The following is an 11756-nucleotide window of genomic DNA, read 5'->3' on the forward strand; positions in this document are numbered from 1 at the left end:
CTCGGCAGAACACATGACCGGAGCGATCGGCTCTCCGGGGGATGCCCGATCCCCCCGATAGGCCAATCCGCCCCTGCCGACACGATAGCAAAACCCGAAGCGCATCTCTAATGTTTCTCGCCTCCTGGGTAGGTGCCAGAGAGAACAGCTCTTGGAGGAATCTTCCTCTCTAGCGGTCCAGCCAGCGACACAAATTAACTGAGCACCCACCGGGAAAATAATTAAAAAAAAATAAAAATTAAAAAAAAAATGTCCAAAGAAAGCCGGTGCTGGTGTTTCAGCAAGTATTAGTTCAAAAACACTTGACAGGCTCCAAAGAGGCGACTTTACAAAAGAAGAGCTGAAGGTTGGGACCGCACTGCATTGGTTAAAACTGAAAAGCCTTCTGTAATATGAACTGGTAAAAGTTAAAAGCTGGGCCTCACTTTTCCTCCCTCTTTTATACAAAAGCCCCTGACTCTGCAGCATCAGACTTTTATGGAAAACATACACTTTCCTGTGGGTCATGGAGTGCTCCCCCCCCCCCCCCCGCATTACGGTTTCTGTTACCAGGAACCCATCGCCCCGCTCTCGAGCTCTCTTGAGGCAGGCGCCCGTCCCCGAGCCTGCAGGAACCAGCACCCTCCTCTAGTTCATGGGCCGGGGCTTCTGCTGGGAACAGCCGGGGCGGCAGTAAAGCAAAGCAGGGGTGAATTTCAAGCATTGCTCGGGATGGGACGGAGAACCAGGGAGGACGGCCACAGGCCAGGCAGGGTCCGCGGTGGCCCATCGCGCTGTCCCTTTAAGAACTCAAGTTTCGGGAGTCCTGTGGGCTCGAGGCAGAGTAAGGAAGGGGCCAGGGTGCACTGGGTAGGAGGATCTGGGACCTCCTTGCGGATTTGTAGAAAAGAGAAACTATTTCCCCATATCGGATGCGAGTGAGACGCTGGGGCCCCTGGTTCGGCTGTGGTGACGCTCCTGGCCAATTCTCGAGAAGCTCGGCTTCCAAGTGACAACGATCCAAGACCTGGCACGTCTAGGTGTTTTGCACTTTAATGCACCTGACTTGCCCAAAAAAAAATAAAAAAAACCCAACAACTCTTGACAAGTGCCTTTGATGTTTCTCCAGCACTCAGAGCCACTCTGTTCTTATGTACTCTTCACCTCCCAAACTGTACATTTTGCACTTTTTCAAAAGTTTTTTTTTTTATTTTTGTAACTTTTATTTCCTGCGTGTCTTTCCCTCTTCTCTCTCTAAGCGGTCAGCGCCGCTGCCCTCGCCCCTTGCGGCTCAGGGGACCAGAGCCGGTCCGAGGCGCGTCAGAGACGTGGTCTCGGTGCTTACAGGCCAACAGGGGCCGCCAAAGCTGCAGCAACGGTCCTTCCCTTGTTCCCCCCGGGATCAGGGCACGTCATCCCTGCGCTGTGCCCCCAGGCCCGAGTGGTCTTCATGGATGGGGGATCGGAACCTGAATCCATGAGCTCAGCCCACTCCCCTTATTGCACTCCATTTCCTACCCCAACGGCTCAGTTGCCCCTATCTGTGGTGTCCCCGCCAGGCCCGGATTTAGGCACAGGGCGACTGCCAAAGGCACCAGATTCCGAGGGACTCTACCCAGGCCAAAAGGGAGCCTCATTCTGCCTGCTTTAAGGCCATGTGCAAGGAGAGCTCCACACCTAGCGCACCTCCTCCCCTTGTCCATACTTGGGGCAGGCTGCAAAAATGTCCTCTTTTTTTTTTTTTAACTCACGGTTTGAGTGGTGTTATCTGGGAAGCCAGGAGACCTCACCACCCGGCTGCCCTGGAGAGGGAAGATCAGACCTACGGAGGCTGTCGCCCCGAGGGGCATCGCTCCTAGGGAAAGCGACCTTAGGGAAGGCCGTTGCCCTAGGGCCACTCCTCAAACTGCTGGCCCGGCGACACCTTTGCTCCTCATCATCTGCCCGGAGGCAGAGACTACTGACTCCCCCTCTGCTGGGCCAGCCTTTATGGTGGTGACGTTAGGAAGGAAGCTTTCGCATTCTGCCCCCATCTGCTGGGGGGAGGGAGAATCCCACAGGTTCACTGGTCTGGCAGGACAGAAGAGGAACAGAAGATGATCACAAGACCCATCTTGTCTGCCCACTCCCGCTTCCTGCTGAAACGCGGCAGGCCCTGCTGCGTGTCTGTTCGGCCTTCACTTCCCCATGGCCTAGGATCCTCTGTCCTTATCTCATGTTTGTTTGTAGAATTCCAATACTGGTTTTGCCTCCAGTACCTTCAGTCGGGGAGACTGTTTCATGCTTCTGCCATCGCCTTCTGAAGCACAATCCCCGCTTCAGGAATTTCCTTTCTCCCTACTAAAGGCCATCAAACAGCAGACCTGAGCTGCTCTTGTTTTTGTTTTTTTTTTTATGTGCACATAAATGTGCACATAATGTGCACATAAATGTGCACATAATGTGCAATCATTAAACAAATCAACGTGACTAGCTTAATGGGTTACTTCTCCTCCTCCTCCACCCTTCCAGCACATTTAATCTGAGGATTATTATACTATGTGCCATGGCTGCAGTTCACTGCAAACATTTTATTATTATAATCTATGTTTGCACAATGGTTTATTACAACAACCCTTCTGTAATTTCTGAGTTGATTTAATATTTTATTTAGCACAAATATACCTGAATTCCAAATATTGGGAGGTAGGGGGAGAGAAATAGCTGTATGCAAAGTTTTAAAGAATAAGTCACTGAAAGGAACACTTTAAAACCTACTAAAACATATAAGTAACACTCTATTAGGACATGGAGTTTATCCCAGGAATCAGAAGTTCTGTTACGCACAATCATTACATTTCTATGTATCATTAAGCACATTACTATTACACAAACTTCAACGTTATTTTTGTTGTTAAAGGATAGATAGGGACGTGCTGTTTTGCATATATTAAAAAAACGCCCTTTGCTCAGTGCATCAGACTGCAGTTTATTTTAAAAAGCATGATTTAGTCACCTCATATTATAAACAAATAGCTTTTCCTGCTGTGCTGGAATGCCTGCATCTGCAGAACAATCCTATAAATAATGTACAAAACGACCCTGGGCTGTAAACTAATGCGCCTCCTCTGTTCTATCTCCTAAGCTCTGTGCAGCTTTTGCTATTTTGACAGCAATGGCTGTCTGGTGCCAATCGCTCCTGTAGACTGCTGCAATGTTGACATCTCTAAAGCGACAATCTGCAGTCAAGCAAAGATCAGAAGCAGATTATTTCAACTGACAAATGTGCATAAAACAATCAGAAGGGGATCCTGAACAAAACGCGCATTTTCTCAAATGAAAGTCGGAAAAATAGAAGCCTAGCAAAGGGTCTATGCTGTACGGTAGGCAAACGCGCACATGCTATACAAAAAAAGGGAAACAGAAAATAGCACACGATTACTTTTTATATGATCCTCCATCCTTTACAAACATTTAGCTTTCATTCAACGTGTGCTAATAATTGATATAAAACTGCACACATTACAGAGTAAGCCATCTGGGGCAAGGAAATGCCTATTGTAGCTAAATGTAACTGCCCCCTGAGTTACCAATGAAAAGGCGTGAGATAAATATGAATAAAAAAAAAAGAAAAGAGGCTGCACGATGACAGCTCCTCCTGCAAGAGGAAAAGAGGCCGACGCACGGACCCGGTACATGCAGCAGAGCCGCAGCGGGCCCCTGTGAGGAAGCAGAGAGCGGCCTAGCCACCTACCTTCAGAGGGAGCGGCACTGCCACTCTCCGTCCGGGCACAGTGACGGCGGTGGGCTGGGAGCGGAAATAAGCGCCTGGGCCACACTCCCTGCGCCTCACTGGCGCGCTGTGAGTCTCGGGGGATGTCCAGCAGCAGCAGCAGCAACAGCAACAGCGCGCGCACTTACCCTCCGAACGTTCCCCAGGGCCGAGACAGACCGCCCCCCAAACTCAGACCCGCCCCCTCTGCTCTGACGTCACGGCCGCGTGTCCCAGTCCAAGCCCTAGCTGAAGGGGGCGGCGGCGGGGCGAACGTGCGCGCGCGCGCTCCTGCCCTCGTCCACCGCAAGCCTCAGACGAGCAGGAGCAGCGAGAAACGCGAGGCTCCGCTTTACTTTTCGTTTTATTTGGGCAGAGTTGGGGGGGTTACGTTAAATATCTTCAGCCAAAGAAAATAGAAGTAAATGGCCTCTGTATTTGTTGTTATTCAAGTGTAATTTTGACCCCTGAATCTAACTTGTCTTGAGCTAGCAATGAAGAGGCACGAGCTAAATGTAATATCTGAAAAACAAGTTTGTGATAAAATGCAATGCTCATGAAGAAACGAGACAGAAATTGGATGGTTAGGTAAAACAACTAATCGGAGAAAGTTCTTTTTTACTCAACGCACAATTAAACTCTGGAATTTGTTGCCAGAGGATGTGGTTCGTGCAGTTAGTATAGCTGTGTTTAAAAAAGGATTGGATACGTTCTTGGAGGAGAAGTCCATTACCTGCTATTAAGTTCACTTACAGAATAGCCACTGCCATTAGCAATGGTTACATGGAATAGACTTAGTTTTTGGGTACTTGCCAGGTTCTTATGGCCTGGATTGGCCACTGTTGGAAACAGGATGCTGGGCTTGATGGACCCTTGGTCTGACCCAGTATGGCATTTTCTTATGTTCTTATTTGCTACGTATGCACGCTATAGCACCCGCCCGTTACCGCTGAAATGGCTCTCATTTCGGCTTGCCTGGTGATATGTGGGTGTCTGGGCCTCCTCAGTACGATCAGCACAAGGGGAGGGTCTGCCCAGATTGGCGCAGCCTAGGGATGGAGCAAAGATAAGGAGACCAAGGACCAAATGCCTGTCTGGTGTTTGTCCCATTTTGGGCGCATGGGGGACATTCTTAGCATCCCTGATGCCGAATATTACAAACAACCTGCTCAGGCTGCCTGAGACCCATGTTATAAAAGGAGTGTGTTTTTCTTTAAATATACTGCAAGGACGCGTTGCTATATCAGGCTCTTATTTAAAGAAGGCAGCGTATGTTATGTGATACTTGTTATTTCATCTCTGCTACATGAGCTTCCTCGCCTCCATTAAGGACCTCCCTCAAATGCAGACTTGGGGAGCTGTTTCTAGTATCTGGGGAAAGCAAAACGTAGGCAAAACTGCACGGTGGATATCCCTGGTGAAAATAAAAGCTCTGCAAACCCTCTCCACCCAACACTGACTGCATAAGATGGCATGCAGTAATGGAGAGCTGTGATTACAGGAGCCCCGGTCTGATGAAGGGAGTGTAACCCTCACAAGCTATTAAACTAGTTCAAATAAAAAAAGATATCGCCTGCAACTTGTTTGTTGACTTCTACTTCTGCTGACTTTTAAGAATTCAGTGCAGTGAGCAGTGCTGGGAAGGTATTTATAACAAATCATGAACAAGCAATAAGGATTAAGAATGACAACAAATAACGTCTAGATTTGTTAATCCCCAACCTGGCACAAATATGAATGTTGGTAGCGACACTCTGTTCCAGTCCCCGAACCCCCTTCAAGGGACTTTCCAGCCCCAGTCCCGGGTGACCCAAGGTACAGAATCTAAGCAGAGTCTTCTGCACAGCAGTGCTCAGCCACTGGACCAGCTCCAATATCTATAAAAAATGTAAGAGGTTTTCCTGGAAGATGGCTGTAAATCATGAGCACAGGGATGCCGAACACACTATTAGGCTCCTTTCTACAGTCACTGCCACAGCCCCAGCACTAGAGGAGTTTTTTTCAACGCAGAAAATAAAATAACTTCAAACAGAAGATCCTCAGTTCTTGGATTTGGGATTTACTGCAGGAGATTGCGTGTTCTGATTTGCATGCAAATTCTACGCTGACATTTTGGAAGTCATTTTCTATTGGCTCTCTTAAATTAGGCAGCAGAAATGTGTGTACAGTAACACCACGGTTTCAAAGCAGACATACGCGCATAACTCCGCTTTGGAAATGATCCCGCCAAATGTGGCAGCGCACAGTTACACCTGCTTTCGTGAGTGCATGCAAATTTGCATGCAAGCTTTTGAAAATCCAAAAGTATTTGCATAATCCCTTCCCCCAACACACCTCTGGGAACACCTCCACTCATTCTGGGAAAACTTATTTGCAATCAGGCTCTACACATGCACTTATCGGGCAGACGATTTTATAACGACCATTTCTGTGGATAAAACTGTGAAACTGCTTTTAAAAGTCACCCTTTTTGGAGTAAATTTTATATCAGGCGGCGTCCATTTGTATGCTGTATGTGCCCAAGTGCTCAAAGTAAACCTATGCATGTAAGTTTGCACTGAAAATTATGCCAGGAAAAACTGTAGGCACACAGTTATGTCTGCTATTTAGCGTGCACAGCTTTGCCGAGAGAATTGACACGAGCGCATTTTAATGGTGATTTTGCCTTAACGTCTAGTTAAATTATGTTGGTTATGATGCTAACAGCTGCCACCTACAGAGATTTTGCAGTTACATAGAAACATAGAAATGATGGCAGAAGGACCAAATAATCCACCCAGTCTGCCCAGCAAGCTTATGCCAGTATCTGCCGCACTGTGCAGGTTGCCCCCATGCTTATCAGTTTCCCAGACCGTGAAAGTCAGGTTAAGGGAATCCAATTTCCCTTAACCGTTGTGGAAGCAGAGAGCAATTTTGGAGAGTGGCATCAAAAGTATTAGGCTTAGGCCTGGATTTTCTAAGGTTGCAGACCTTAGAAAATCCGGCGGTAATGGGGGGGGGGGGGGCGGGCCTGCGAAAGCCGGCAGCCATCGCACCACTGGGGTGCGCTGGCTGCCGGCTTTTGCACCGAATAGCTACCATAAAAGGTGTAGTTATTCGGCGCGAAACTGGCGGCGATAAGGGTCTACCTTTTGCCTCGAGCAATGTATCCTCAGAGTCGGCCCCAGTTGGCCCCAACTCCTCCTCTTCCAGAGCCGACTCCGCCCCCATTTTGAAAATGATCCCCTTAGTGATTAAGGGTAGTAAGTGTCGCATCAGCAAGTTACCCCCATATTTATTTGTTCCCAAAACCGTGTCAGTAAATTTACTGGCAGTAAGTAAAAAGGTGGGTTTTTTTTTAAATGACGTGCCTGTAAAAGTAATTTCATGTCAGTAAAAAAGTCACAAGTGGCAGGACCCCATCTCCTTGGTACTCGGCTCAGAATCTGCGAGGTTGCACTGCTCAGGAGAGTCCAGTTTTGTGTCCCAACAAATAAAGAGTAGCAACCAAGAAGAGCTGATTGGTAAAATCAAGGATTCTTTATTATTACAATGTGGTTTGGGAAAAAGTGAAGCCTGACTCTGGCCGAGTTTCGCTCATTTGACCGAGCTGCTTCAGGGGCTGTAAAGATCAGACCAGTTTTCTCATCGATCATTTAAAATACCACATTCAGTTCTCCTTATATGAACAGACACATTGATGTGCTTAGATATTCAATTGTTGCTCCTCGCTGAAGGTCTGCGCGTTCCGCATCGTGGCGCCGCCAAACCGAACGTATACTTGATTTTACCGATCAACCCTTCTTGGTTGCTACTCTGCATATTGGATCGGCTTCCGGTTTGTTTCTTGGGACCAACAAATAAAGGACATATTAAATCCAGCTGTGCACGAAATGGTCACGGTAAATTTGTGTGTCAGTAAAAAAAAAGTGTCAATAAAAATCTGGATAAAAGTAAAAAAAAAAAAAAAGTAATACATGCATTTTTCATGAGTTGACACCCATGGTTCACGCATCTCCCTGTTTCTAATAGAAAACAACAGCTGTGATTTTCTGACAAGAAAAGTACCAAGCTGGGGCCAGTGGCTGCCTCCACCTCCCACTCCGGTTCCTGTGGGGGGAAAGGATGCACAACCAACTCCATTTTTTTTTTTTTTGGCTGCCAGTGCGGCATTTCAAAAGGAACGCACTCAGAGAAAGCCTTTTGCTGAGCCGCCGGTTCTGCCCCGTGACGCGCGTCACGTCGACTTGTGGACCTGCCAGAACTGGCTCAGCTGATGCCGGAGGGACTTGGATGTATGCATGACGCTGAGCTCACTGCCCTCAAAATACTGCGCGGGATGTTTTCCTGAGGGTGAAATTCCGAAATCAAAGAGCTCGAGAGTGGCTGAACCTCGTCCAGGCTGCGCCAGCCGAGGAGTCCCCCAGGCTCCCAGAGTGACATGGGGAGGGAAGACCCAGACCATCTGCAGGAATGACGGCTGGCTAAGACTGAAATTCCAGAAGACGCAGCTGTGAAACAGTTTCACGGATTCTGATTAGTTAGGAATGCCTAGAAGTGCATTCGCACCAACAAAGACCCCTGGTGTCTCACTCATTCTACCATCAGACAGGACTGGAGCCGTCAGGCCCTCTGGTGTCTCTCCCTTTGGTCATGGAGGTTTATAATGGGAGACACAGAAGTACAGCACTCATCCCACATTACTGTCAAGCGAAAACAGCGATTTGTGATTAACCGAAGTAACAATTTAATTTACAGTTGGCAAATCTTAGATTTATTTCACTTATTTATGTATTTATTTACTTATTTATTTATCGAGCTTTATATACCGCCGTTTGGTTTCACCATCACAACGGTTTGCGAAGGATCCGTTTCTACAATCATACAATTGTTAACTTGGAGGCTGAGGCACAGTGCTTGTACATAGAGGGAAGAGTGAATAAGTCTAAATGGCTTGTTAATGTCACCTTCCCAATACCACTCCCAGAGCTGGCGTTTCCCGCCTTATTCACTGGGGCATATGACAGAAACGAAGCTTTGAACAGTGCACAACAAGCGAAGGAAGGGCTGTAGGGCAAAAGTCCATGATACGAGGCCCAGAGAGGGCTGACAACGATACAAGTAGCATCAGAAACTATTTCTTACTTCTTTCTTTTGATTTGCATTGCACTTTATGACACTTCAAAGCAGATTACCCTCAGGTGCTGGAGGTATTGCCCTATCCCCAAAGGGCCTTGCACTCTCTGTGTGTACCTGAGGCGAGGGAGGGTTTCCTCGCAGAAAGGCCCGAGGGCCGCATGGGACAGCCACCCAGTGCAGGCGGACAAAACCATACAGAGCTCAAGGAAAGTGTGGGATAAGCACAGGGGATCCTGCAAGGGCAGGATCTGTGGCGCTGCTTCAGGACGGATCAAACTGGAAGGGCCTCGTGGTTTCCATCTGCTGGCGTGCTCTTAACGTTTCTCTCTTTAAGTCAGGATTGCAGTGGTTTGGCTTTGCGTTCCTGGAATCGGCTCAGATGGCAGGCTCTCTCTCGCTTTCAGGCTCTCAGATTTTGTCAGTCAGCGCTTTGCTCTCTCCGTTCTCTTTAGTTTGGTTTGAAATTTGTTTGGGTTTTTTTCATGTACTAATACTTTTTTTTTTTTTTTTTAACTGCGCTTATCCTTGATCACCTGGGTCTTGCAATGATAATTTTTGGTTTGCTCTGAAGCACTTGATGGTGTCAGCCCTGTGCAGTCCCTAGACAGCCCAAATCACATGGCACTGCATCTTACTCACTGCAGCTTAGCAGGAAGGGCCAATCATTATCACGTTGCTGGTGGGTGATGGCAACGGGAAAATGAGGCCTGCGATATAAACCTGCAGATCAGGATTCCCTGGGAAAGATCTAGCATCCCTCTCTCACCGAACCTTGCAGATCAGGCTTCAAGACTCTTTTCACTGCTTGTACTTCTTTCGTCACCCCTTCCAGGTCCTCCAAACCTCAGTGGTTTATTTGTTCTATCAACCCCCCTGATGTACCGGTAACTCTCCCCTGCCTGTATTCTTCTGCACCAGTCTAAGCCGCAACAGGGGAAAAAGAAGCAAGTTCCAAAAGGTCCCAGGTCGGCAGGGGATCACCAGTGCCCACAACCTGACACCCCTCAGTCGCTCACCGTCTCACTGTGGTGCTTCCCCTCTCCTCTTCCCCTTCAAACCAAGTCTCAAACAAAACCCAGGTTTTCACGCTGGCCTTCACCAGACTCCTCTTCATTCTTGCCTTATTTTTGTACTGCTGCCTACTGAGGTGACATATATACATGCAGAGTAAATACTTTAAAAATGATCCAGCGGCCAGGAGAGTATCCAGGAGAGTCCTGGAAACTAAAGCCTGCGATTCAAGTCATGTGACCAGCCATCACCTCAAGCAGAAGCAGGTGGAGCTGTCAAGTTTCCACCATCAAATTTCCTTGGAGGGGCCATTTAATATCTTCACTGATGGTTTACGCACACGCAAACTTTATCGCCACCCTTCACCATTAGAAAACCACAGAAAGATTGAATATAATAGCAGATAAGGATCTTTTAAGTTTGTCTGCTACAGTACCATAGACCCCAGTTGATTTTTTACTTCTTTACAATTAATGATCCTCTGTTTAATAAGAACATAAGAAGAGCCATGCTGGGTCAGACTAATGTCCATTGAACCCAGCAGGTCTCCTGCTGGGTTCAATGGATGCATTCACCACCTTTTCTTAGGAATGTGCATTTGTTGGTCGATTCGTTTCATGTTTAGGTGGTATGGGGAAATATTTTCTGATGTTATCCCTGAATCTACCCTTTGGAGTCTCATATCATATTACTCTGAAAAAGCTTCGCTTTGATTTGCCCAGAGGCCAAGCTACTGTTTTGTAAAAAATGTTTAGGGCTCTGATTAAATCGTGGACTGAACCCTATGTAAGTGTCACAAACTAAAAACTATCCAACAAGTGTGTTAAATAATAATGCCGAGCAGCTAGCAAAGCGCGCCCTGTGGTGCATAATTGCAGGGGCGGCCTGGATGCTAAACTGCAGCTGGAAGGCTAAAATCAGGGCTTATATTTTTAGCCCTCCCATTTTTTTTTTCGTACCATTACCCAAAAATCTGTACAAGTTGGGACAGTTGGCAACCCTTAGAAAAAGGCTCCCCCTTGGCTGGATATTTGGCATCCCAGGGCTCTCAGCCATGCTGGATTCGAGACACGTGTCAGTGTCTCAAATATCAAGGAAGTGATGACCCCGTTTACAGGATGCAGCCAAGTCGGGGTAAAACCGCAGTACTAAACATGACATCAGGAGGAGAAGAAGTCAAACAAGGTTATTTTCTCCGCGATTTTGGTGCCTTTTTTTCTTCTGGGCAGTGGCGGGCACCCTGCGACTCTCCAGTCCTCTGTTGCGTCCGGCGAGGAGCTAAAGAAATGGCATCGTTTAAAACGTTCCGTCCTGCAATCGCGACAGAGCGCGCATGAAATAGTTTTCCCCCAGGAAATCCGGAGTGAGTAGTGCAATGCGTTAGTGTGGTCACCGGGAAGCTGCCGCCCCGCACGCGCACTGTACTTTGGGAAGAAACGGGGGAAAAGGCGAGCAGCACGCGCGGATCCCCTAACCCAGGCAGCGCGCCAGCGTGAGTCAGCAGCGCCACCTCGTGGGCACAGTTCAAACTGCAGGCATCTGTTTGTATTGCTTATTAGGCTCCGTGAAAAACTTACCAGCTGATTAAAAAAATAAAAAACCGCTCCCGGAAATTACAGCTATTTCTTTCTTCAGTTTAGCGTTAGTAAGAATGACCGAACCGAATTTTGTTAACCCAAGGTCGGAGAAGAAAACCCACAGTAAAAAAAAAAAACCACGTTCGTTTCCTATCTTCCTGCCAGAAACAAATCCGGTTGGTTCAAGAGCTGATTAAACGATATGTCCCTGTTCCGCTAAAGCAAGAATGTAGTAGAGATAGTTGTATATAAATTAAAAATCTTAGTGTACAGGGCTGTAAAATCAATTATATACTTTTAGTTCGTCTCAACTTTCGGGT

General features: G+C 47.4%; 1 protein-coding gene across 7 annotated transcripts in view; it reads right to left on the reverse strand.

Moving 5' to 3' along the window:
* The window catches only part of EEF2K (eukaryotic elongation factor 2 kinase), a 35570-nt gene extending 31661 nt beyond the window's left edge, over positions 1–3909 (reverse strand). For all 7 annotated transcript variants that reach the window (XM_029577681.1, XM_029577686.1, XM_029577684.1 and 4 more), the window contains exon 1: positions 3713–3909. The gene's annotated coding sequence lies outside the window, so the exon portion shown is untranslated. The remainder of the gene's footprint in view (positions 1–3712) is intronic.
* Positions 3910–11756: the final 7847 nt, after the last annotated feature.

Source organism: Rhinatrema bivittatum, chromosome 14 (genome assembly GCF_901001135.1).
Source record: "Rhinatrema bivittatum chromosome 14, aRhiBiv1.1, whole genome shotgun sequence".
In the NCBI taxonomy this organism is placed as follows: Eukaryota; Metazoa; Chordata; class Amphibia; order Gymnophiona; family Rhinatrematidae; genus Rhinatrema; species Rhinatrema bivittatum.